This window comes from Lepisma saccharinum, chromosome 5, assembly GCF_977018435.1.
Source record: "Lepisma saccharinum chromosome 5, izLepSacc3.1, whole genome shotgun sequence".
In the NCBI taxonomy this organism is placed as follows: Eukaryota; Metazoa; Arthropoda; class Insecta; order Zygentoma; family Lepismatidae; genus Lepisma; species Lepisma saccharinum.
The window spans coordinates 62129831-62155724 of NC_139233.1; positions in this window are offsets into that span (position 1 = coordinate 62129831).

Genomic DNA, 25894 nt, shown 5'->3' on the forward strand with positions numbered 1-25894 from the left:
TGTACGCGTCGGGTGAGCGAACGTGGTACACCAAGCTGTCCGTGTCCGTGTAGAGAAGCGAGATGTTGTGGCCGTATTGTGGACGTAATACGTCGTAGTACGTCTCGAACATGTGAAGCCTGCTCAGATCCAGTACCGTGGCTCCAACGTAGATTGGCTTATCGAGCCTCACCCCGCTCTTCCTCATATGCACCAGAGCAAGCTGTTCATTATAAATGGTCCTCGATTTGAATAACGGGTTTGCTACGAGCCTGCGACATTGTGCTTTGTTTGATATTAGCCTCACATCTACACGATTCCGTACATTCTCCATGGTTTTCCCGAACACCGCATTGTTCATGAGCTTGAAGAAATCCTTATCAAGCTCGGACGTGGCTGCGGTGCGGTGGTTGGTGTTGACTTCAATATATGGACGCAACCACGGAGAATGCTCGAACATCAAAACTCGGTGAACTGCGTGGACCGTGACCCCTCGCTGCATCAACCACCGGAGATTCTGGTAGTGCAGGATGTAACGCTCTTTGGGTTCGAAATCCATGACGAGCTTCGTCTGGTTGGAATCGGGTGGACACTTGAACTCGGGTGCAGGGGGAAGATCGCAGAACAAATCCTGCAGCTTCTCGGAGAATTGCAGATCAACCTCGGCGAAGAACCCATGTTCTGAATCGTCGAAACCTTCAACGTCAAAGTTGGAGGGGTCAGCCCACTCGAAGCCTCTAAAGGGGAGTGGCTGCATCATGGAGTGTCCGTAGAGGTTATTGACGTCCGTGTACATGATGTAGCTGGACGGTTGTGAGGGGTCGTAACCGGTGGCCATGTGGTGATTGTTGGCGCGCGAGTGTCGCTGCGACACCTGGACCATTCCACCCCGCACGGCACGTTCTACAAACAGCATCATGTGCACGTCCGAAAGAAGCTCCAGCTCGATCTTCGTCACCAGAAACATGGCCGACCATGCCAGTCCAGGAAGACTATAAAAGTATGCAGGGTCCAGCTCGTAGATGGTCTTCGCAGTTGCACGGAACGTCTGGAACACGTCGGCGAGGAGCGTCACATCAAGTCTGAGGTAGGCGTCGTGGTAGTCCCCGAGAGTTCGACAGCCCAGCTCGCGCCACATGGACTGGGCGTGGTGATATTCTTCGTCGGTGATGTTCGAGCCTCGTAGCTGACTGTAGAACTTCGCCTGGGGAGGTAGCGACGTCTCCGCGAACTTGGTGGGGTCTGTGACGTATTCTAAGGGGTAGACACCCTTACGCTTGAAGAGGCCGGCGTCCAAGTTCGGAAAGTTCGCGGAGGTGATGAGCATTTGCTCGTCGCTAAGCTTCCCTGCGAGAGCATCGAGGCTTGCTGGGAGGAACCTCAGGGAGTCGAGGAAGCGAAGCTCGATAGTTGCTTCCAATTCGGGGATCGACACCCACTTGCTCACACTGATGTAACGCTCCTCGTTCTGGGCGAGAACGTTGATTCCCTCGTTGTCGTACCCAAAGTGAGGCACCAGATGGTGGAAGTCGTATCCCGAGCCGTTGTGGAAAAACACAGGGATGAAGCGCGGGTCCCGGGCCATGAGGTTGCATCCGTTGCACCAAGGACCAACGTACCTACCGTTAAAGTGATCGTGGTGTTGGACTTTACGGCTGTTGGCGGTGTACTCCTTGTCTCAGACAGGGCAAGCGATGGCCTCGTCGTGTCTACGTTGATCGTCGGGGGACAGTGGGAGCATAGACTTGGAGGCCAACAGTACCTTCCCTATCTCGATGGCCTCGACAACCATCCTCTCGAGGAAGTGTTTGGCTGCGTCGGGACCACGGTACACGTAGGGCTCGGGGGCGATGTGCTGGTCTCGTCGCACCACAACGTATGCGAAACTGGATGCCTCGTGGAGTTGGTATGGGGTGGTGGAAGAAACTTCGGGATCGGGATCGCAAGTGGACAGGGGTTTGAGGAAGGCTTCGAAATCCGCGATGATGATAGCAGGGTGCTCTACCATGGCACCATGCATGTGGAAACGCTCCACGGTGCCAGGTTTGGGTAAGACTGCCACACCCGGCTCGTTGTTACTACAGTAGAGCTTGTGGCAAGCGAGCTTCTCGGCAGCGATGTTGGGACCTCTGATACGCTGATAATCCTGCTGTTCTCGATTATAAAATGTAGACAAGCACCTGCGACAAACTTCTATGTGGGTTTTGTCTTTGCTCCGTTGGCTCGAAACAAGCCTAGAGAGGGAACGGATGAGCGTGTAGTGATGGTGAGTTTCATCCTTGATGAGCAGAAGGTGAATTTCCTGCGCACCATCGTCATCTACACCGCTCACCCTGATGGGGTACACCGCATTTTCGTCAGTGAGGCCATAAACGTTGATGGCCAACCGAGGGTTGTGTGTACGGGCCTCAAACTTTCGAATGTCCGGGACCTCCACCGGGTAGTCGATCCCAGCCATCGCATCTTCCAGTTCTGGCTCGTAGGGTAGGTAGTGGTTAACTCGGCGTGGATGGTTTTTCCAGTGGACAGGGTGTAATGCTGCCAGAACACACCATACGAAGCACTTGGCGTCACTGTTCTGAATGTTCAGGACGGCCTTCTTTGCCGCAATAGCAGCTGGTAAGGGGACGTAGCTGGAGGCGGAGAGAGGCACGAACTTACAAAGTTTGACGCACAGTTCGTGAGGCTCACCGCACAGCGAACCCCCCCGAGCCCTTGGCTTGATGTTCTTCTTGTTTAACCAGCAGCTCCTCGGTAAACTGGTTGTAGATGGCCTCCAGGTTGTCGACATCCGCCAGATGTAGCGTCTTCGCCTTGGTGTTGTGGCAGAAGCTGTAAATTTCATCAGACGGCTTCTTGTACTGGCAACGTAGCGATGTGTAGAATTTGGTGGAGTGCGTTGCAAGCGCATCGCCGAGAATAGAAATAATTTTGGCTTGCACGTTCTCCAAAAAGCTACGCACGTCGCATGAGCCCTCCGAAGTGAGGACAAAGTCCTCTAACAAACGCTCGAAAGCAGACCGGTCTGCTTTCATCGCAGGCTTGACGCGTTTCGTGGGTGGTGCATTGATGGAGGCTGCTTCTGCCTTCCTCTTGGTGGAGGTCGAAGGTTGAGCCCCAGATGTACTTTCGCTTAGACAAGTAAGCTTATGCTTCTTGGCATACGCAATTGTGATGTGTTTATTGCATCCGGAACACAGTTCGGTGGCAGCCAAATGCTTGCCTGGCACGCAGGTGCGACAATGTCTTGCAAAATTTTGGCTTGATATGCTTCTTTTGCACACAGGGCAACTTTTCATGGAGCGCATTTTTTTGGGGGGTATGTTTATTTATATGTGATCTGTTGGTGGCAGAGTGTTTACAAAAAAAAATGCCTTATGAGAAAAATTTTGCAGGCTAATTCTAATTAGTGTTAGTTTGAGGGGTTTATTTATGGGTGGTGTTGTCTTCCTCAAATATGTGCTTTAGTCAACCCTATAAAGAAATTTTAAAAAAATATATAAGAAAAATATGATTGTAGATAGAAAAAGGACAATAAATATTGTATGCATGTGTAATTCTATTTAGCTTATTTTTGCTAGACACGAATCTTCTTCAGATTTTATTGCCTACTAGTATATTTTTCTACCAATCTAGTAGAGGTGTGAAACTATGAAAATGTTCTTGTTTAAGCACTAATCATTATGTTTCCAATAGGACTCCTATGGGACGTAAAACCTTGTAACTTTGCTCTATGTATATACTAGTGCTTTTCCAACATATTCACAAAACCTTAGAACCTTCACAGACAAAAAAATAAAGTTTCCCCCCTGTGTACATGTATAATTCGAATCCCACTGTAGGTCCAGTTTCGGTTAGCCTTACTGTGCATAAAACAACAAATCCAACTTAGAATATCAACACATTCAAAAAGATAAAGTTTCTCCCCTGTATACTTGTATAGTTTTAATCTCCAGGTTCGATACCCGGCGGATCCCACTGTAGGTCCAGTTTCGGTTAGCCTTACTGTGCATAAAACAACAAATCCAACTTAGAATATCAACACATTCAAAAAAATAAAGTTTCTCCCCTGTGTACATGTATAATTTTAATCTCCAGGTTCGATACCCGGCGGATCCCACTGTAGGTCCAGTTTCGGTTAGCCTTACTGTGCATAAAACAACAAATCCAACTTAGAATATCAACACATTCAAAAAGATAAAGTTTCTCCCCTGTGTACATGTATAATTTTAATCTCCAGGTTCGATACCCGGCGGATCCCATTGTAGGTCCAGTTTCGGTTAGCCTTACTGTGCATAAAACAACAAATCCAACTTAGAATATCAATACATTCAAAAAAATAAAGTTTCCCCCCTGTATACTTGTATAATTTTAATCTCCAGGTTCGATACCCGGCGGATCCCACTGTAGGTCCAGTTTCGGTTAGCCTTACTGTGCATAAAACAACAAATCCAACTTAGAATATCAACACATTCAAAAAGATAAAGTTTCTCCCCTGTATACTTGTATAATTTTAATCTCCAGGTTCGATGCCCGGCGGATCCCACTGTAGGTCCAGTTTCGGTTAGCCTTACTGTGCATAAAACAACAAATCCAACTTAGAATATCAACACATTCAAAAAGATAAAGTTTCTCCCCTGTATACTTGTATAATTTTAATCTCCAGGTTCGATACCCGGCGGATCCCACTGTAGGTCCAGTTTCGGTTAGCCTTACTGTGCATAAAACAACAAATCCAACTTAGAATATCAACACATTCAAAAAGATAAAGTTTCTCCCCTGTATACTTGTATAATTTTAATCTCCAGGTTCGATACCCGGCGGATCCCACTGTAGGTCCAGTTTCGGTTAGCCTTACTGTGCATAAAACAACAAATCCAACTTAGAATATCAACACATTCAAAAAAATAAAGTTTCTCCCCTGTATACTTGTATAATTTCAATCTCCAGGTTCGATACCCGATGTTTAATCAAAACAACACTTTCTGTTCACTAACGCCACTCGTAATTATTATGATTAACACACACACACATGCAAAAGAAATAACAAAAAACAAAACTTACCTACAAAAGGCTGCTAGCAATTTAACACTCACAAATGGTAGTATAATCGCGCACAGTCGCAAAAACTTCACTGTTCTGTCCAGAAACTTCCACAGAAACTAAAGTCATCTCTCTTTTCTCTCTTCTCTCCACCCGTCGTCGTATCCGCTTGCGGTGACAATATAAGCAAAAACTAGGTCGTGTCAGTATTGCCAACTCACTAGGCCTCTGAGTTTAGGGCAACCCGAATTGTGCTGCCAGAGCGTGTTGCGCGCGGACCAGGTTCGAGGGCACAAACTCAACTGGCATCTCTCGCATTACTATTTCAGCGAAGCGTTGCAGAACAAGCAATGTTTGTGTTTCCCACGGCAGCATCTCGAGTATCATCACAAGCTGGTCGGGGGTTACGTACAGCAGCTGGCCTCCCCTTTTTCAGCATGAACTTGGGAGTGGCGCGACTTCCACGCCGCCGGAGCGGACGTTCCACCCGGTACGGAAGTTGGTGTTTATCGCGGCGTCACGAATCCTACACCGGTGGCGTGAACTTGGGAGTGGCGCGAATTCCACGTCGCCGGAGCGGACGTTCCGCCTGGTACGGAAGTTGATGTTTATCGCGGCGTCACGAATCACCGGGTAAACTGCTCGAAATAGACGCCAAACAGAACGCGGCTAAATTAATGATGAATAGTATGCACGGGTAAATGTACAAATTGAAAGACATCCCCGAAGAGATTCGCCCCCACGTCAATCAATTTTACGTTCGAAGGCCGTACAGGAAAACCTTTTACTTTTTTTGGTTGGGCACCACGCACCCTGGCGAGGTTATAGGGGCCAGGTATCCTAAAAAACAACAATTATTATTTGTTTGTTTGCGTCACAATACAGGCACGCGCGCGCGCGTGTGTGGCACATCGTTCCCCCGAGAGAGAGGTTTACAAAGGTCACAATATACAAACATTGGCCCCCGGGACTTGGAAAATTGCGATATGGCGCATTCGCTCACCACTGTTGCCAGCCATGGGCCTCTCTCTCTCTCTTCATCTTACAGCAATGTTGGCATCTCTATTTTTTTTTAGTTGTAAGTGGGTTGCCAACACACTCTAGTTAATAATGCTACATATTATACACACACACGCACACACATACTGTGTTGCCATCCACCCATCTCTCTCTCTTTTACGGCAGTACATATTTGTTGCCGGCTCTCCTTGCCCAGTGTGTGTAGGTTGGCAAAAATTGCTTTATGCACTGTAAGGCAAGCCTCAAGCAAAGTTGCCAGCTCCTTGCTTTAGGTTAGGTTAGACCAAGAAAGGCTGTAGGTAAGCTGTCGGTTGTTTAACTCTTCCCTCTCTCTCTCTTTTTTTTGTAAAAGGCTATGGCAAAAGTACCAGTAGGTTGGCAACCTTGCTTTATGCACTGTAAGGCAAGCCTCAAGCAAGGTTGCCAGCTCCTTGCTTTAGGTTAGGTTAGACCAAGAAAGGCTGTAGGTAAGCTGTCGGTTGCTTAACTCTTCCCTCTCTCTCTCTCTCTTTTTTTTTGTAAAAGGCTATGGTAAAAGTACCAGTAGGTTGGCAACCTTGCTTAAGGCAAGCCTCAAGCAAGGTTGCCAGCTCCTTGCTTTAGGTTAGGTTAGACCAAAAAAAACCTTGGTGATTTTTTCGAGTGAGGAGTTGGCAACACTGGGAGCCTCACCGAGCCTCATTTTCGGGCTTAGAACCCGGACACTCATACTACTGTTATCAAGTATTATGAGAAAAATTAACTAGTAATTTGTTTGGACATGTACATTTTCTGCAACAAACATCTAACTTTATTATAAAATTGAACTACATATCCATACTATACCATAAGATCGCATTTCTATTCATGTTTTTGGTACTTCATTTCTAAAATAGCCATTTTTTACAAGTGTTGAACATGCTTCGCAAAAAATATCAAATAAAGTCAAAGTACAAGGTTCGCCCATAAAAAAACCGAACTTTTTTAGGAAAGAAAACAAGAAGTAATTACCTTCAAATAACTTTATCACCTTCAAAATAATCACCAGAGTAGGCAATACGCTTTGACCAACGTTTGTACAGGTCTTGGAAACACTGTTGATAGTCATTGACAGTAAGTGTTCGCAAAATACGCGTAACATTTAATTTAATGTTGGCGACGTCGTCAAATTTTCGCCCTTTCATAGCCATCATAAGCTTGGGAAAAAGGAAAAAATCAGCAGGCGATAAATCCGTAGAATATGGAGGGTGAATGATCACTGTCACTGAATGCTTAGCAAGGTATTGTTGTGGAGACAATGCGGTATGAGGCTGAGCATTATCGTGTAACAGAAAGCATTGGCCAGCATCACAGAGGTCCTTCCTAACCCGCTTCATCCTGTTTCTGAGTTGACCAATCACTTCCTTGTAATACCACTGGTTGATTGTTTGTTTTTCAGGGATAAATTCATGGTGCATCAGTCCTTGGGAATCAAAAAATGCGATCAGTAGCACCTTTGTAGTCGATTTCGACATTGCGCACGGGAAACATGCACTGGCGGGAAGTTTAGATATAGCTATTTGCAGTGTTGCCAGAATACAGTACCTTTTTATTTGGTTTGGTTATTTTTTTTTGACAGTTCGGTTTCTTTATAGGCGGACCTTGTATATAATCTTAGTTCAAATTGGCCTCGCTTCCTACAACATTTAGGCAACTATTATACATTTTTCTTTCTAGGTCTGTGGGACATTCAATACCAATAACAATAATATTTTCTTTCTGTAAAAAACGGAACCAGGATTCATACGTCTGGTTAAATTTCTTGCTACTCTAATCTCGTATTAACTGCCTGCTTTTTGTATTACAAATATGCAGGACCTATAGGTGTGTTTCACCTACGTCATAAACTGTTACATTGTGACTAGTCTTATGGCGAGCGGCGTAGATGCTAGCAAGGGAAGTGGGGAACGGGGAATACGCCGCAGACCAACCAGTCAACAGTGGTGTAACCGGAAGTTACAACGTGGGGGGAAGAGGTGCTGCGCGAACCTTGTTTTACAAGCTAGTGTGTTGGATCGGCCGTTTCCCCGTTCCCACATTTCCCTTGCCAGGATGTAGGCCGCCCGCCGTAAGAACAGGCAAGAGCTGTGGCACATACATTCGTGATTTATTTTATTTATTTGAAAAATCCTGAATACAGAGAATAAATTTTTCATAAGGATATCAACAGAGAAAAGAATGAAATTAACAAATGAGAAGCGCGCGCTCACACCCACCCACCCACCCACAAATACACACATACATATATGAACATGTAGCACAATAATGAAAACAATAACAACTAGGATCGTACAACAAATATTCATTATTCTTTAGCTGCTTGATGCACGTCGTTCTGAAAGTCTTCTTTGATAGATGGAAGCCTGGAGGGTCATTTAATGAATTGTACAGTCACGGACACTGCTGGATTGTAACGATTCTATTGAAAGTCAATGTACTCATTACAACCCTGCAGTGTCCGTGACTGTACGTGGCTTGTAGCCTATACAGAAGTGACCTTGGTTCTAGGAATAACCTTGGAGACTTGTGTAAAAGAAATTGTAGCATATGCTGTTGGTATGTGGGATCCGGATGTGAAGAAGTTGCAAGAGTTCGTTAGTGTTAAGTTGTTCATTCATGATTCTGAAAAGAAAAGTCAGATCAGACATTTGACGGCGAAGAGGAAGATCATATATCTGTAAAGTGGATAGCATTTCGTGTTTTGAAAGATTTGCAAGGGCTGGACATCTATGTTTTTTCTGAGGAAAAAAAAAGAAAACTACTTTGTCTGTTTTCTTTACATTGCTTTCGCAAGACATTGACCAAATTCAGGAACCATATTGAAGAATAGGTAAAACGCACGTTGTAAAATAGGTTTTCAGAACAGAAACATGTGTGATTTCAATAGATTTCTCTGGATTCAGTTTCAGATTCCATTATCGGAACAGCGTTCAATGTGTGACATGTGCAAGGATACGATTAGATATGATTTTTTCGGCTAGTAGTGCAATTGCAGGAAGTAAGGAAATTGGACGATAAGAAGTAACATGACTTTTGTTACTGTGTTTGAGTATAGGAACTATAGTAGTTTTTTTCCATGCAAGAGGAAACACCCTCGGAAAAAGACATTTGTTTAAGAATATGCTTATGAGTTTGGATAGAATATGGGCTAATCGTTGAAGAAATACGGCAGGGATATCATTAGGAGCGTTAACTTTAGAACATGATAGAGTTTTTAATAATTCGTGAACTTCATTGCAGCTAGTTGAGATTTGAGAGAGTGTGTAAGAAAAAATGGACTTGAACGGGAGTACAGTCATGTGTCGGCGTGAGTTAATTAGCGGCCAAAACGTTTTGGGATGTTTAGCAGGACTTTCCGTTACTCTTTGAATATAGTCATTATGATCGCTTTGAATTAAGTTTTGCTATGCTTCCTTAAGTAAGTAAAAGTGTTCAGTGTATGAACGTTCGAAATTTGTTTTCACAGGATCCATGCATTCTTTTTGTTTTTCAAGGTAAGTTTCGTCTCTTCACTATACCACACTAAAATAAACGTGCAGTTGGTGCAGATGTAACGAACGCTACTTGCTGAATATCTCTTTGCAAACGACAAATAAAATTGGGCGCAATTTGTGCGCAACCTGACTTCACATGAAACCCACACATATTTCCGAACAACTTTTAAGAAAATCGGACCCTATCTTTCTCATTATACTGACGAGATGTGAATGTCCACCACATGTCCACGTAGGTGTCCTTGTATGAATTGGCAACATCGAAGGAACATGTGGTGGCCACGTGTGAGAGGAAGATAAGGTCCACGTTTCTTTATGTTTATCCGGAAGTAAAAATAATAAGATTGCCATCACCTGGAGGACAAATCAACAAGCTCCAACAACGAAGACGTAAAAATGGTGGAAATCAGAAACCTGGAGATTCTCCTAAGACCAATGTAAGACTAAAGCGTTGAAAAATCACTGTAATGTATCATATTGTTTAATACGGAACTGCTTCCAGAGACCATTGCGTAATCCATATTATCTAAGAGTAGCAAATGAGATTAACATAGCTGACCGCAACCAGAGTAAGGTTTAATTATCCAGTGAAGTAGACAAACACCAAGTAACCATTTTCTGGCAGGAAGTCGAACACCCTACGTGCTGTACGCGTTTTAGTAAAATTGCTTTAGTAAAGAGCCAGTCGTTGTTTTAGAGTTCGAATCCCGCAGAGGGATTTGTGTATGACTCTTTGTAAATTCCATCTATTCATGAGAGGCATTCATCGTCGCGACCAACTTAATTACTGACGTAATTATCAATCTATGACGCTCCCAAATACAGATCTATTCACATCGCCGTCAATGGATCGCATTTTTTTTTGTCAAAAAGTTGACGTGCTGTGAGGCTCCAGTATTTATGTCGCATTTCTCCAATGACCCGAGGTATGCCGCCGCAGCGTTTAATTCCGCCGACAGCACGAACCGTCAGCTTTGAGGCTCCTATTACCAAGTCCCGAAGCGCTCGGCTATGTTTGCTCTCTTCATTAGGAGCCGCCCTCAGCCCACCGTTCTTGCATGTAATTAGTGTTTATCCATGGATGCTTCGGAAAACAACTGAAACTTAATGGAGTGTAGCTCTCCCGCAGCATATCGAACTTGCATTTGGCCACAAAGTTTTCCGGATCGACTGTTAAACTCTTACGACTGTGTTTTTGTTTTCACTTTTCCTCCACATTCACTTTTATTTCTTCGTTAGTTATGAATATAATATTGATGGAATGATCAGTGAATTGAAGATAATTTGGCTCCCATGCGGCCCTTACAAATTAGCTCCCTAATTTTGTAGTGGACGTATGATTTAATTGCAGTATTTCCACTCCACGTTTGTGTAGCAGCTTTTACCGTAGCTTTTTCATACAATATAGTGCTCCACCGCATTTTGCGAATGTCGAGCGCGCATTTCTCGATCTGCACATACCTCACGGATGGAATGACCGCAGAGAAGTAATTGCATGGTCAGCAAGGTCCCCAGACCTTATACCATGTCATTTCTTCATGTGAGGATTTGCGAAAGATACTGTCTATGTTTCTCCCTTACCACGGAGCATAGAATTGAATTCCAAGCAGCTCAGCAATTGTCTTCATGATGGTGGTCAACATCGAAATTTTGGATCTCCCACCGGGATCAAACCTTGGACCGCTCGCTCAGAAGGCAAGGCTGCTGCACACTCGGCTACGAGATACTTCGGAATGAAGTGACTAACACCATCAATTTTATTACAGTTCCCATTTGCCAAACTATGACAAATCACTATATTGAATTTACTTTTACACAAATCGTCCAAATTTCCGCAAATACAGGTTGGCGCAGAGAAACGGCAAAATTTGAATGTGGAATTGGCAACACTGTAGCGCCAGCATTTGTTCGGGACCGATGCGAGATCATTGAGGAGGCTTGGCCATTTAGTAATGATGCAGCATTGGAATGATTCGGAGCGTGCTTTCGCTGTGAAAGCTTTTTATAAGAACGGTGATAGTGTGACTGCAGCGCAAAGGGTATTTCGGCAGCATTACCAGCTAGGACGTCATGTTCGTGAACCATCGGCTCGTGCGATTACAACATGGGTGCGTAATTGCGAAGAAACCGGTTCTGCGTTGAAGAAGAAGGCCCCAGGTAGAGTTCGAACAATACGTATACCAGAGAATATTGAAACAGTTCGAGTTGCCATTCAGAGGAGCCCTCGCCGCTCCGTTCGACAACATGCATCAGCCCTACAGTGTAGTTGAAGAAGCGTACAAAGAATACTGCATGAAATGAAGTTCCACCCCTATAAGTTACAGATTGTGCAGCAATTACATCCTGACGACTCTGTGTTGCGTAAGAAGTTTTGCGAATTGGTGTTGGCTAAGGTTAACGAGGACGCCAATTTCCTTAACAATTTGTGGATGTCTGTCGAAGCCCATTTCCAATTTAGCGGCTATGTTAACAAACAGAATTTCCGTTACTAGTCACAGGAAAATCCTTGTCAGCTTCACGAGCGTCCATTATATAGCACCAAGGTTACAGTGTGGTGTGCAGTGTCAAGTCGTGGTGTTTTCGGCCCTTATTTATTTGAAAGTGAGGAAGGCATTGCAACAACAGTGACATAAGATCGATATGTTGCTATGCTTGAAACATTCATTGCACCGAAGTTGAACGACGCACATCTTGACACCGACAACATGTGGTTTCAGCAGGACGGAGCCACGTCATATACTGCTTTGACAGTAAATGGAGGCGATTCGCAAATTGTTTGGAAGGCGGATCATTTCAGTAACGGTGACATTTCCTGGCCTCCGAGATGCCCTGATCTCAGTGTTTGCGATTTCTTTCTGTGGCGACATCTCAAAAGTAAAGAGTACAGCACACTTCCTGCAACCATTGCAGAACTGAAATAGAAGATTGCAGCAGAAATCACTGATATTCCTCGAGACATAACACAGCGGGCATTCCAGTTTCCACAGCAGACTTTCAGAATGTGTACGCCGAGATGGAACACATCTTTCTGATGTAATCTTTAAGAAGTAAATTGACATGTAAAATGACATGTAAATGTCATAGTTAATGGCATACTATGTACATGCATATCCATCATAAAATGTATTATTTCCTGTGTTTATTCGTGCATTTTACGTCAATTGAAATTTTGCCTTTTCTCTGCGCCACCCATTTGGATTTCCATGATGATGTACTGGTAATGCTAGCACCTTGTAATCTAGAGGTCCCCGATCCGATCACCTATAAAGGCACATTCAAGAATGGTTCTTCCCAATGCATGTAGTAGGTACTGTAACTTCAGTTCCGATTAATTCATCTCAGAATAAAGTGTACTAACACAAACTTTGAAGAAGAAAAATTCATTAATAACTGATTATCATGTTGTAAAAAATTCAATGTATTCAGGAATGTATTTGAATTGAGACTTTAATTTCCGCTTCAATATGTTATTGTAATTAGACTCTGGAGTTTTTTGTGTACAAAGCACCCAGCACCCAGCAGGGACACACGGAAGTCATTTTCAGGTGGAATTCGTGCTGTGCGTCGGTCCCAATCCCCAAAGGAGTACGCTGCAGATGTTATTGAATGCAAATTGGCTGATTGATTTGAATCACTCGGATACTAATAGGAATGGATTTGCGTTTTGTATGCAAATTGGATGAACGTGTTCCGTCATGGATGCTGGATGCGGAATTTTTCATGGAAACATCTAAACGTGTTGAGCACAATAGTCATATTGTTTTAAGGTGTGTATATATTAAGGTTAATGGTAGGAAATATGGCTCACTTGTATAATATGGAACAGCCAAGATTTTGCCTATTTAGTGCAAGCAAATAGTAAAACAGTACGAAAGGAGGAGCTCAATGAAACTGTAATCAAGTGTATATTCTTACAAATACATGGTGCATATTCACTGTACAGGGTCAGAGGTCTCCGGTTCGAAACCCAGCCTGGACATAAGTGTTTTTGAGTGCCCCTTCATCAATTTCATCATATGAAAAGTGCCAAAAGTGGCAAAAAAGTTACGTAAAGTGAACCAAATCAATCAATTACTGTACAGGGTCTTGGGGATTCTGGGTCTTGCAAGGGTAAAGTTCGTAGATGATAAGAGATACATGAATGGCTGTTTTTGTGCAGTGGACAGAACTGAAAGTTTTTAACTTGCCATGGTGTTTTTCGACGTAGGCTCCGACCTATCCGATCGCGTAGATATATCTCTCCTCGTAATCAAGGGCTTACATGCTCAATACACTTGCAGGCATAGTATAGCAGATGTGATACGACTTTATACTGTAGGTCCAGTCCCCATTAGAATGCATGAGGATAAAATGGCACTGAAAAAAACTTCGACAAAATTGATTGGCTGATTTTATTTATTTCTCTTACATTTGGATAATCGCGAAGATAAGGATGAGTGATGATAAGATGAAGTGGATGAAAGGACAATCACAAACACACAAGGACAGCACACAACACAAACTCCACTGAGAATTCTATAGGTAGTGAGGCCAGACGCCAGAGCCTCGTTAGTTTGTAAAATGTAGTCCAGTGTGTACGCAAAGGGTTACCCCATTACGTCCCAAATTTGGACAAAAACTGTTCTATATGCACGTCCCTTGTACCAGTGGCAAATCCAAAGCTACTCAGGTTACCATCCCATTTGGAGAATTCTATCAATCACCATGAACACGTGCTTGACACTGTCTTCATTTTAACTAATGCATCAACTAATGACTGACAAATAACGTTTTTCAACCTACAGGACAGGGCGAGAAACTGACCTTTATGGAGCTACATGTAAACACTTCTTGAATGATATTGGCAATTTTGTTATTTACTTCCTGCCGACTACATCGATAACAATCGTTTAACCCATTCATTACACGGTGACAGAGTTGTCACAAACCCATCGGGAAGATCCTCGATAGAAGGCTTCAAATATAAAAGTTCCCAAGAAAAGTTGCTTGCTTTAGTGACCTCTGTGTACTGTGAAAGTTTGTACTGTGGCATTCTGTATATATTTGCTTAGACTATATAGGGGGATTATGAAAAATCATAATGGATATGAAGGAGGATTTGAAAAATAGTTCCTTAATTATAATGATTATATTAGATTAGAATTATACGACAATCTGTTTCATTTGTATTTGTGGTATAACAAAAAAGTAAACACTGGGTAGAAATTTGAGTAAACACTTCTTGAAATAGTTTTAAGATTAAAACATTTATATTTTATATTATACTGTTCATTTTAAAACATTTTTGTAACCTGTAATTTTTAGGGCAATATATTTCTTTGAAGTAAAATATTCCAAACCATATGAGGGGTAAAATTACAAATATTTTCAATTGACTCCGCAAGTGAACGGGGTTAATTGACAATACTGACACGCTTCGAAAGAACAAGCAATAACCTTATAAGTTTTAGGTGAGGTAAAAATTGATGGTGGTCAAGGAGACTGCAGGTACTGCTCATACTATTTCAACAATAGTAGATCGTAATTTTTAATAGCTGCAAAAATTTAAACTTGAAAATATGGCCAACTCATCCCGGTCTTTCCTATGTCCTCCAAAACCTGGCCCTTCAGGAAAAGCCTGCACGTTGGTATAACGTACTACACTTCCTTTAAATCTTTAATCCTGGAGCACTATTCTGATGGTAGATGTTTAAAATTATTGTAACTATTCATCTGGAACTAGTTGCCTGTGAAACCATCAGGATCGAATAAAGTAGCAAATTTTGTAGCATTTATTCCAGTTATAATTTCCTGCACGTGCATTAGATGTGCAAAAAAGGCGACACACTAACTTCTAGGCTGTAAACAACTTAGAGATTGGATCAAAAGAAGTGACGATAAAGCATCAACATTACACATATACCTTTACACAAATTCGCCAGCCTGTTTCATTGGATTACCACCTATGCTCTATAAGCGGCAGCATCATTCCAACCAACACGCGGAGGCATTTCACATAGGCGTAACAAGAACACGGAAATGTAGAGGAAGTCTGTGCCGAAATATGGTTTTGCAATGTAGAACCTCCAGATGAAATCAATAGAACCCCCAGCTCTGCCAGAATCCGCTGATCCGCCTCATTGCCTATGCATGAAATCCTCAGGTGTGGTCTTCGCAGATGTTGCTATGGAAGCAGAAGGATGTATACAGCCCCTCTTCCCTGGAAACCACACCAATATCCCTCCCGCATTACGCTTTATTAGATTTTAATAACGGTTCGTGCGGCATCGGAAAGAGATCAACAACTCCCCTCGCAACGAGATGATCAGACGACGACTGTTTCCTGTGTTTATTTCAGGCTGTATTACGGGAGTTAATTTTTCATAGTAACTCGGGTGTAAATGCAGTCTCTTTGTCGTTGAAATAGTATCTCGTTCACCGTTGGCGGATTTAGCGGGCGCTAGGTATTATAAAAAGTATTGAGAGCATTATAATACAACGAACAAAATACATGTTTGTGCAATCCTTTTCCACATGGTAAATGACTAAAGGTATTTTCTACTGTTACGGCGGCCGATCCTAATGCTGGCAAGGGAAGTGGGGAGCGGAGAAGCGACTAATCCAGCGCGATAAGAAACGCAGCAGCCAGTAGAATGAGGTTGACGTAGTACTTTTTCCCGCCGCGTCGTGTCTCTCGGCTTCACTGCTGTTGTTTGGTTGGTCTGCGGCGAAATCCCCTCTCCCCACTACCCTTGCCAGAACTAGGACCGGCCGCCGTAAGAGTGGAAAAGACCTATAGCACAAACGCATTAATCGGAACTAAATTTACTAGACACTTAAGCAAGTAGACACCGGAAATCGAATCCGGGACTTGTTCATTACAAGACAGACACGTTAACTGGTTAACCGATGGGACAAAGATAATGTTTTGTAGGTCAAATATTTCAGATGTTTGTGTTAATTTTTGAAGAAAAAATGAAATCTGAAGCTCATATCTTTCTTTCAGTAAATCACTGAAAATCACGCAAGAATCCACTAAAGCTATCATTTTAGGATCAAATGGTCCTGGGTTCGTTTCCTGCTTGAGGTACATTGTACCTAGTCTGGATATAAATACTGTTACAAACTTTGAGCTTGGACTGTATCTCCGGTAGTCAGGCTCATGAACCATGCTTGTGCTGAAGTTCGCTCCTGACCATTGTGTGTTCAGATGTGAAAGAGCAAGCGTGTATCTTCTTGTGCTTAGCATGGAGTGGGGCGAATATGAAAACAGAGTAGACGTAATTGGTCTACGTATGGTTGGGAAGTCACTCACTGAGATTTTCAAGCCCCTAAAAATCCCGAAGATGACCAAAAGATTTGTGTATCAGACAATCCAGACCTTCACTGATACTGGTAGCATGAACGATCGCCCAAGAGGTGGTCGACTTCACACCGTATGAACAGCGGCGGCTGATAAAGCAGTGGTGGCTCGCATCCACCGAAATCTCATCCGGAAGCGAGTGATAATGGCACAGGAGCTGAACATTTCACAACAATCAATGTTCAGGGTACTTAATGAAGACCTGGGAATTGGAGCTTATCGGTGGAGTACTGGAAATTTCCTGACGACACAAGTGAAGAAGCAGAGGGAACTGAAATCGAGACTGAAATCCTGCAGCGGTACGTTGCCAATGGACATTGCAGGATTCTCTTCACTGATAAGAAATTGTTCCCCACTGAATAAAGTTTTAAACGCCAAAATGAGAGGGTGTATGCTTCAAACTCTAGAGACGTTTGTGAGAGAGTTTCCAAAAATCAGAGATGACACCAGTCCTCTTCAGTCATGGTTTGGTGGGGGGTGAGCTATGAGAGTTCCACCAGGCCTCATTTTTGAGAAAAGGGCTTAAAAGCCGTGCGAAAGTGTATGTGGAAAGTGTCCTGGACCCGCTCGTGACACTGTTGAACCAAACAATGTTTCACAATGAATCCTGGATGTTCAAGAAATATTCTGTCCAAGCTCATAAGGCAAGGATGACGCGACGGTGACTGGAGACCAGTCTACTAGATTTCATCTCCACTTTTGATTGGCCATCTGATAGCCATGATCTCAGTACCTTGGACTACAAACTCTGCTCAGAGCTAGAGGGGACTGTCTGAAAAACGAGGCACCCTATGATTGAAAGTTAAAAGCGCTCCTAGATAGCAGCAGGGGCGGACTTTCCCATCAAGACCATGCGTGCTGTAATAGATGCCTGGCCAGGGAGACTTCGAGCCTCTGTGAGGGCGAAAATTGTACATTTTGAAAACTGATTGTTGCTATTTGTGTGTAATATATGTAAGTGCAACATACTAAAAGAACATTTAAAAATATGAAACCATATTCAATTTATTCACAAAATAGTGTGTAACAGTATTTATGGCCAGACTAGGTACAGTGGTTGGGTTAATTTGAAGATCCAGTCTCGGTTAGTTAAGTTGATCACAAACTGGGCTTAAAACGAAACCATGTAATTATTTCGTGGTCAATATTATACACACACGTACACACACGAGGCTCTTATAATATCTAGAAAATATGCACATTATATTTCCAATGTTATGTCTGATAAACTTGCAACGTAAAGTGTGCCCCTTCCAAGGAAACAATCTAGATTCTCCTATTGAGTATGTGACACTTGCCCGTAGTTACATTTGCACGGAGGTGAATTTAGTGACTGTTGCACGGAGAGGTCAGTGTCCATGACCGTTTATTTTGCGACGATGACGCTTGCACGGAAGTCTTTTCTCGCCAGAAACCTTGAATACTCAATCTCTAAAATCTATACAGAAGAAGTTGGACGGGTCCATCGTGAAATCATCCACCCTCGATTTCGCTAGGAAATCTTCGTTTTATTTTTGCGACGATTGTGTGTTGCAAATTGTGAAAAAAAGATTCTGGATCGGGGAAACAAATATTTAAGAGTGTACAGCCCTTTAAAGTGGAAATAAAGCCGTTTAAAGTTTGCGAGGTGGAAGTCTATTGCGGCCATGTCAGTTTCGTAGCAGCCACCCGCACCCGTACCGATGGATATACTTATAACAGTCGCTTTTTCAGGGCTAAAAAAAAATCATTAAAATTGCCCCCCGATTCCGGGCTCCGCCCCTGGGGGTAATTTACCTGCCGCCCCCTTCCGCTACTGCGGCCCCGCCTATTTCTATAGAGTCCCTTTAAAGGCATGTTAGAACCTGCCCAACACTAAATTTTCTTCTTCACGATGACGAACGTGGACCTCAGGACAGAGTACTTATGTTTGCCAGCGCCAAAGGAAGGGAAGCCTTAACGTCGTCTTTTTTTGTCGATGGAACATTCAAAAGTTAAAGTAAGCAGTTCGGAGTTCGGACAACTCTTCTGCATCCACGCTGATCTGGGAAGTTAGTGAACACACTCCGACAAGACGCTGAAAACCATGGCCACACTTAGATAGGTTAACTCTCAATCAGGACGGCAAAAGAAGAAAGGAATCTTCAATCAGGACTAACAAGATTATAAGTGACGCCTTGAGGAAACTTGAAGAGAACGGAAGTGTAAGAAAATTTCTTAAAGCAATTGCTTCCTATTGAGAAATTGAAGTAATCGTCTGGAAAATGTAAATTTGTAAATAATGTACATACAAATTAGCTGTTTCTATTTGAACAAAAATGAACTGAAAAAGAAAGACGATGGTTTCCTCTGGAACCAGAAAATCCCAGAAATCCCCCCCTTCCGCGCCATTTTAATAAACTTCCATCCAGCAACTTCGTGATCGGATAATGCATGCAGTGCAGGATATTACAGTGAACATATTACACCGTGTCTGGAACGAGTTTGATTACAGCGTTGATGTGTGTCGTGTGACCAGGGTAGCCCACATTGAAAGATTGTAATTTTAACTCACATATCAAAAACTGGGAGAGTTTCCGCAGCTAACAGTGTTTGCTGTAATCACGTAAGTTTAAAAACAAATTTTTATTGACATTTATAACTGCAGCATTCATTTGTTTCTACCCTGTATGTTTATGGTGCTTGGAACTGAGATTTATAGTCATTATCTTATCTTCATGTGTGAAAAGTATTAAAATTTTAATGAAAATAGGTTGCGTGCCTTTTTTCTAAATTAAAAGTAGCTACACTATTTTAAACTTTACGTGTTTCTAAATTTACAGTACAATATTTCAATTTTTGCAGTATATTCTAATAGCGAACATGATTTTATTACACTACGTGTTTCTCTGAATCATTCTTTCTCTGGAAGCTCTGGAGCAAGCGAACAAAAGCAAGTATGAATCGAGAGGGGTCCACAAGCGAGCGCGTGAGAGGGAAGTGAGTATATGCGGGGGAGAAACGCGGCTGCAGCTACCATCCATTTTCATCAGCGCGCACTGCTTTGCTCCGCCCACTCGATTTCTCCCCTTCTCTGCCGTTATTCACAACCTTGCTCTACAGATTTCCGAGACAGAAGGTAGCCGTTATTTGAAAAATTAGCTGGAGCCTCATTTGGTGCTCTACTTGCAATTTTGCTAACGAAAGTTTCGAGTTCGCATCCTGACTTGTGCGTGGCTTCCTTTGTGAATGTCCCTTCATTGACTCAATCTTATCATCATACACGTTCATCGTCGCGATTAAGGTCATGAGCCATGTAGAAGCAACCCAGAATAAGGATATGCACCAAATAACAAGGCTCCATCTTGGTATGCCATGTTAACTACAAAGCTTCCATAATCACGAATAATGACGTCAGAGGTATTATCTGAAACTTTGATGCAGAAGAGCTTATAGCGTGTTATCCGGTCGCATAAGCAGCGAAAAAAGAAACTTTGGCAACGCGCTTCCTCATCTTCCACGCACAACGTACCTATTAGACTAAGCCCGTACTAATCTAAGAAAGAAGCGTCAAAGTGATCTAAGTTCGCGAAGTGGCAACACCGGATCGAGTCTCTAATAATATTAACGCTTCGGTAGGCCCGCGTATCGGAACAGGAGACTGGGTTGTCGAACCATCTCGAAAGTCTTGCCACTTACCGTCACACCGCACGAATATTCGCAAAGATTAATTACACAGTCCCTTGATAATTTCCTCACCTGTGTCTCGAATTGGCGCGAAACGGTTCCCATCGATGTCTCGTCACCGAAGCACCCTGCAGTTCGGCTTTGGTAGAAATTGGAAGCACGTAACTCCTTTGGCCCGAAGCGGCAAGATCAAAAGGTACCGAGGTACTTTGGATCATGAGTTTGCTTTGGCTGCGCGTTACTCACCCTTCACCGAGCTCGCAGACAATCATTTCGGTTCACAACACTTGATGCTCACCTCCACCATCTCTCTGACGGGAGGGTTAGCATCCGTCCTTGCCCGCGAAGTTTATCCACAACCTACATCGCCCGTTCTTGCTTTGCATGCATTGCTCTTTGTGCATTCTCAAGATTTGATTAAATACTTTGGCGGCTCCTGACATGGAAAAAGTTCAACTTTCTTTGCTGATGAAGTGGATGAGAGCATCCTATACCGTAAAAATTAAAGTTCACCGTAAATTTTCGCTGCCATTCAGCAACTACCGTTAAAATACCGTCACTAAAGTAGTAACGGTTAATATATAGATAAAAGTTTTTAATTTTATTTTCGTTATTTTACGTCGTGTTTTGCCACTTTTAGCTAACTGTGACTATCACCGGTGTACGCAGAGGGAGGCTGAGAAAATACAGATTGCATGTCATCTAAAAGAGACCAGATATCGTACATAACACAGCCGTCGCCATAACTTGTGTAATAAAATTTCTGGACATAACTATGGGACTGTAAACTTTTGAACTGACCTGGAACATATAAGTGCGACATATGTAACATTATGGTTTACACACTCAATGGGTTCGAAATAATCATCCCCCGTTGAGGTTTTTTGGATTTTTTGGATTGATTTGGTGTTTTAAGTCCACTTTATGCACAGTAAGGCTAATCGGGACTGGATCTACAGTTTAATGTGGGATCCGAACCATTATGTGCCTCCACCGGGTATCGAACCCGGGATCCCTTGATTACAAGGCGAGGACGACCTTGTTGAGATGTGTCATTCATAACCACCCTGCATTAAAATGAATAGATGTATGTTTTGACCGCTACTTTCATTCATGTGACCAACATCTAATTTTCAGTTCCATCACATTTTAAATGCGCCAAGAACGAAGTCTAGAGCTTGTTTCGAAATTGTTATCTCGTTTTAAAACGTGTTTTTGAAATAACCATAATTTTTTTAAAAAAATAAAAATTATTTATGTAAACTTTCCATCAAAACATATGTGTGTGCTATTCTAAAATTATTTAGGTATATATGGAAGTTGAATTTTGTACCCCTAAATGAAAAATGTTCCTGCGCAACTGAAAGCAGTTGTGTACTACAAAATTTTACAAGTCCAGTTCTCCAAAAAAATATCCCTCTTATCCCAGTGGTGATTATATGATGAGTGATGATCTGATAAAATTCATGAGGGTATACTTATAAAGACCATCCATGCGTAAGTCAGGTTTCAAACCGGGAACTAAGGTGTTGAAATCCAAAGTCGATCACCAAGCCGACCGTAACTTAAAGATACTGTTTCTAAAAATATGTTTATGCTGCACATAACAGCAATTTATAATCATTAATATTACTGGTCTACAAAACTGAACTTTCACAAGAACAAAATTAACTGAATCTAGAAGTATTTTTCATGCTGAATGCAAATACACTTTTAGATTTTTCAATCAGGCAGGGTTTTTGTGTGACAGACGTATTACGTTTTATGAAATCAGCACTTAACGTAAATCTATGTCATTCTGGTTTACCTAAAACGTTGAACATAATGATTTGCAGGCTTTTTTTGCATTTGGGATACTTCTCTTTAGGGTCCATACCATGTCAAATCATTCACAATTTTGTGAAAATGTCACCCACCATCCCCGATTTTGATGAAATTCGGTATGCTTATAGAACTTTTGATGCTGATTACAAAAATGACAACTTTTTTTAAAATTGATCAAGGGGCTCAGAAGTTACGCGCTTTTTAAAATCTCCGTGTACGTCACAAGCGGCTCCACTTTGAATGACAAGCATTAGGTTATAAACGATCGTATCTTCCCTCGGGTTTGCCATAGAAACTTCAAGTTTGCTTTCTTTTGTTCAGAATAGTATAAACTTTTATTTAAATAACGTTTCAGATGAATGCATCAATAAACATGTATTTTTATATATAGTTTTATGTATTTTTTTAGAAAAATAAATGATTAACTTCAAGAGCGAATTTCATGCAATGCCCAACCTTCAATTTTCCCCCAATTTTATACGTAGATAGCTCAGAGTGTGTACTAATTCCTGATAAAAAAAATTGCGATGGGCGGTTCAGAGAGACGGTGATAAAAAAATAATTTGCATGAAATGACATTAAAAGTAAATCTTATTAAAAATGCTTCTGTATTTAGCACAAAGCCTGAAGTACAATATGTTTCAAGTTACAATATTCAAAATTTATGTTCACTATGTGTGAATGTAAGCATAAGCGTAACCTGGCGGAGGCAAAGGGAAGCACTTGCCCCCTCCAAAATTTATAAGTTAAATATATTTTGCGATCCTCCTGGCACTTGAGGAACAAACGAATAAAGAGTAATAATTGTGATTTTCGAAATGTATTTATCAAATAATCCTGGACACTATTTTTATGCGATGGAAAACTTTGTGATTATCTCAACCCGAAGATAGTTTCCAAGTGACCCATTAAGATAGTACCTAAAAATTGTACTCTATGCACTGTCAAAATTTTATGAACTATAAATTGTGCCGTTCACATTTTAGATGGATATTTTGACCATTTCAAACACACTAAAGTATTTGACTTATCACTAAGTACATATGTCCATCCATTTGTGTTGTTAATGTCCACTGGACACAGAATTCTTTGTGGCCAGTAGTGGGAAGTTGATGTACCAAGTGGATGCAATAATTTAATAGCTGCATCGCCATTTTCACGTGGACTTTTGAAGCAATCCTACAAACAAGTTTGAGTCACGTACACACATGCTACTACATAACTGTTCACTGTTGGAATTCGAAAGCCACTTCTTCACAAAAGTCAAACCATACAGTTATACAAAACATATCACATCAGCACTTACTATTTTGGCTCTGACTGTTAAACAACTAGTGTTTCGAAGTAAATAGTTACAAAGTTACAAGTACAGTTACTTTTATTTAGGAATTCTAACTGTAACTAGCTACTTTTAAACGTAAGTACCTGTAACGTTAACAGAGTTACTTTTTGCAGTAGGGAAATAGCTAAATTGGACAATTCTGTTCCAGACTATAAAAATAAAATATGTACCTTCTCCGGATGCTACGTGAAAGGATTTTCTTGGAATTGCTGGCAAGGAATATACTTTGTTGCATGCTAACTTTAGAACATCCACGCTTTACTGTAATTAATTTCTAATTGTATGTGAAAAATCCATTGTTTTTGGTAGACTGCTGCGTTCGTTTGGAATGTTGTTTTCCAGCTAGGAAAAAGTCATTGTCGAGGGAGTGGATCTTTGGATATTGTTGAATTTGGAATGGAGGAGAAAGAAATAGGTGCAAGTGGAATCAATGACACCATATTCAAAATACCGTGGTCAGCATACAAATGATTTTTAATTATAATCGTTTAAGCAAAGCTGACTGTGTTTTCATTTATTAGCAGTAATAATGTAAATATATGAATACATATTATGTACTAGAAACATAAGTAAAACACGGATCATGATCATTGATTTTGTGTAACGTTTACACAAATCAATGATCATTAACAGTACGTTACTGTTAAAGTAACTGTAAAAGAAACTCAGTTACTTTCAAAGTACCAGTAACAATAACTGAGTAACTTTTTTAATGATTGACTCTAACTCAGTTACTTGTAAAATGTAACTTACGGAACCTGCAAGTTCAAAATAGTGCATACTTCCTGGTACTGTTCTAGTACCTTGCAATCGCTGACACATTGTACTGTGGGTTGTCATTTCACCCTAGATGATTACTAAGAAATTTATGCCTTGAATATTATTTCTACATAATTGCCGTACTTGTTGCTTTATACCGTATCAATCCCTAATATTATATGTTTATTTTATTAAGTCTCTCTGAATGCTTCACGTTGACCAGGGCATTCACTTGTTTTTCTCAGTTGTCTCAGCCTTTGAGGCATGTAAACAATGCACTGTGTTGTGCTATGCAAACCTCCTGAGCCATCCAGGAAATAGGTAGTTTCTTCTGCCTATGGAGTCGGCGGTTTGCACAGTGGCAATTTAAAAAACACGATTCAGCATAGAGGAAGAGCTCGATGGCCTAGTGATATAGAGGTGAGACAAGCTGAGAGGGGACTGACTTTTGGATTGGAGTTGAGAAGGGAGAAGTGGTTAGGAGAGCAGTAGGGCAGAAGTGAGACGACGCTCTGGTCGACAAATTGAGAAGCCAACAGAGGACTTCTTATATTCTATTCATCCTAATTCATCAGATAGACAGGTAATTATCCTAACACCCAGCCATGATTCAGGTTCAAAGGTTCACAAAACCCAACGAGTGACCATTGTCTTTTCAGCAGTTTAGTTCCTTAATTTTATTTGTACCTTTCGCATTGCCAAGCGTTAACTCTTCATGCCAATGACGAGTGCTCTCATCAGAGGATGAATGATGAGTAATTTACATCACCCAGCAATTAACTGCACAATCACTGGTTCAGATCCCATCATTCTTTAGAATGATACGTTGTGCGATACCAACACAGTGCATTGTTTACATGCCTCAGAGGCTTGAGACAACTGAGAAAAACAAGTGAATGCCCTGGTCAACGTGAAGCATTCAGAGAGACTTAATAAAATAAACATATAATCTTAGGGATTGATACGATACTATAGAAGTCTTTACAAGTATTTCTACTGTTCCAACCATCCCGTCAGAAGGATATTTTCTGTGGTATGTGGCGAAAAAGATCCATTTGAAAAAACTTCAATTAGCACAAATGTGTAGTATTAATTTTTACTTCATATTACGTATCCCCATGAAGAGTAGCCAAAAAAGAACTTCCATATTGAGATAAAATGCACAAAAAGAATGTTCTCGAAGATAAATTTGCCAAACTTGGGAATGTTAATAATAATTATATATATAATTATATAATATATAAAATTTTAAAAAATTAGGACTGTTGAAACTAACTTATATACAGTGGAACCTCAATTTTACGTTATCTAGGAGACCAAGCTGAAAACACTTAATATGCGGGAAAATGTAAAATCTTGAAAATTTTCCAACCAGACCATTAAGATTGAATGCAAAATGAAGGAAAATGTAAAATCGAGGAACTTAAA